The sequence below is a fragment of the Anopheles gambiae genome (genome assembly GCF_943734735.2).
Source record: "Anopheles gambiae chromosome X unlocalized genomic scaffold, idAnoGambNW_F1_1 X_unloc_65, whole genome shotgun sequence".
NCBI classification, from domain to species: domain Eukaryota; kingdom Metazoa; phylum Arthropoda; class Insecta; order Diptera; family Culicidae; genus Anopheles; species Anopheles gambiae.
This window is the reverse complement of record NW_026902676.1, coordinates 22,501-25,000: the sequence shown is the minus strand read 5'-3', so window position 1 is coordinate 25,000 and position 2,500 is coordinate 22,501. Positions and strand designations below refer to the sequence as shown.

The window sequence follows — 2,500 nt, the reverse complement described above, 5'->3', positions numbered from 1 at the left end:
CGAAGCACTGTTAAAAGCATTAGTAACATCTAATGTGACAACAGCACAATACCGTCCACTGTATCTGTTTCTACTTCTAGCTACCGAAACAATGTCCACTACCCGTTGAATCGCATCAACTGTTGATCGACGACTTCTGAAACCAAATTGGTCGTCAGACAGTCCGTTGACCTCCTCGATGTGTGCATTTAGCCGTTGCACTATGATGCGTTCTAAACCTTTACCTGCCCCGTCTAGTAGACAAATGGGGCGAACTGAACCCGGTTCCCCTGGTGGTTTGTTCGGCTTCGGTATTAACACCAACCTCTGCCTTTTCCACTCATCGGGGAACTTCGCGTTCTCTAAACAGCCTTGGTAAACCCTGCAAAATGCATCGGTTGCAGTCAACATACCAACTTTCAGCGCCTCATTCGGGATACCATCTGGTCCCGGCGCCTTCTTGTTGGGTAGTCTCCTGGCAACCGCAAGAATCTCATCATTAGTTACCCTTTCAAACTCTCGTGGCTGATCGATACGATATTCAGGCCACACCGTGTTTGGGTGAGTAGGAAAAAGCTCGCTCACCACTTCCCTAAACTCGTCCAATGTCATGGTTCGGGGTCCAATCGAACCCTCGGCCACTTTCTTGAACGTATGATATACAATACCAAATGATGCGTTGTTCGCTGTTCCCAGGAACTCTTTCCACTTCCTCTGTCGGGTATGCTTGATCAATCGCTTGAGGGCATTCCGTGCCACCTTGAACTCGTCCCTAAAAGAAGAATAGAGATCAGTATTGAATGCTCTTTGCGCTAATCGATCGCGGTGTTTGCACTCTTTGCGAAGTGCCTCGATCTCTAGCGTCCACCAAAATGCACTCTTGTTAGGAGTGTACCTCTTACGCTTAGTCATCGTCGCATTACACGCCGTGACAAGTATACGCATTAAGTCTTCGCTTGTTGTGACCTCGGTCTCAAAAGCGGCTTGCATCATAACTTCAAATATATCTTTGCTAAAATACTTGATGCTCCATCCCGTTATGGGTCGGGACAGGTTACGCACGCTTTGCGTCTCGAGATCTATTCGTATCGCACGATGATCCGAGTTCATATAACTAGATAACACCTCCCACTTAAATGATCTTGCTATGGTTCTGCTCGCAAAAGTAAGATCAACTACTGACGTACGCCCTGGTCCAACATAAGTTGGGGTGCTACCGTCGTTCAATAAAATTGCGTCAATCTGCGCAAAGGTTGATAAGACCAACTCACCTCTTCGTTTCTGGGTTTCTCCACGCTCGCCAAGTTGGTTGTTCCAACTTGCTGACCAAGCGTTGAAGTCCCCCCCGATAACGAATTTGTGGATACCGGTTACGGCCATTACCGTGTTATCCAACATGATCTGGAACTCTTCCATACTAAATCTAGGTGGCGCGTAAACGCTAACCACTCGCATATCACCTATGTCAACTATCATTAAACCCTTCAGAGCCTTACTGACTACCTTAACTGGTAAGTCCGCGTTAACCACTACCGCTGCTGTGTTATCGTCATTGCGTAACACTTTGACGTTGGTTGTTGCCAGATACGGATCTGCAATCAACACTATATCCGCAGATTCTTCCCTAATCGTTTGCCACATTAACTGAAATGCAGCATAACAATGATTCTGGTTATGTTGTAGCAACCTAACCATTATGATCTAATCGTTCGCCTTCTAGGACACATATAACTGCCCGTTGCGTGAAGGTTCTGTGACCTCGTACCGCAATCCAAACACTTAACAGAGTTGGTACAAGCTTGCTTCTTGTGTCCACTCAAACCGCATTTCCAGCACAGATTACTTCTGTCTGGTTCCCTACAATGGTAGCTCGTATGGCCTACCTTCCAACACTTATAGCATTTCTGCTCTTCCATAACCTCACGGATATGGCATATCGACCAACCAACTTTCAGCTTTCCCAAATTCAGGAAGCTTTGAAAGTCTGGCAGCGATACGTTGATCCGTGCCCACTGCGTACCGGCCGCGCGGCCTTTCTTCATTTTGATACGATCTATTTCTATCTCGATGTTGAGCTGTGCTTTGACAGACTCCGCAACCTCCTCTGGGGTGGTAATTTCATCGAGATGCATGATCTCAATCATTTTAGAAGGAGCTAGCGTTCTCACTGACGCCTTGCCCTTCACCGCTTCCTTAACCTTTGGGGCAATTGCACTAGCAGAACTACCCTGCTTCAATTCTAGCAACATGCCTCCATTTTGGGCCCGTCGGACCTTAGAGATTGTCTCTCCAACCGATTTAAGAGCATCGGACTGCTTCATTTCCTTGAGCAATTTCGCCAGCTCCTCGGAAGTGCAGTCCGATATCAGCAGAGCCTCAGGACGCTTCCTGGGCTTATTCTGCTTCTTCTTGCTCTTCTTCTTCTTCCTCTTATTAATGCTACCCTCATTAATATTCGGTCCGTTTCTCGGACTTGGAATATTTTCCACCGCTTCCCTAACAGGGGTCAACCTCGATGGTT

The 2,500-nt window shown here is 47.1% G+C and overlaps 1 pseudogene; it reads right to left on the bottom strand.

The window, feature by feature from the left end:
* Positions 1-2,500, bottom strand: part of LOC133394869 (large subunit ribosomal RNA) — a 9,180-nt pseudogene that overhangs the window by 3,107 nt on the left and 3,573 nt on the right.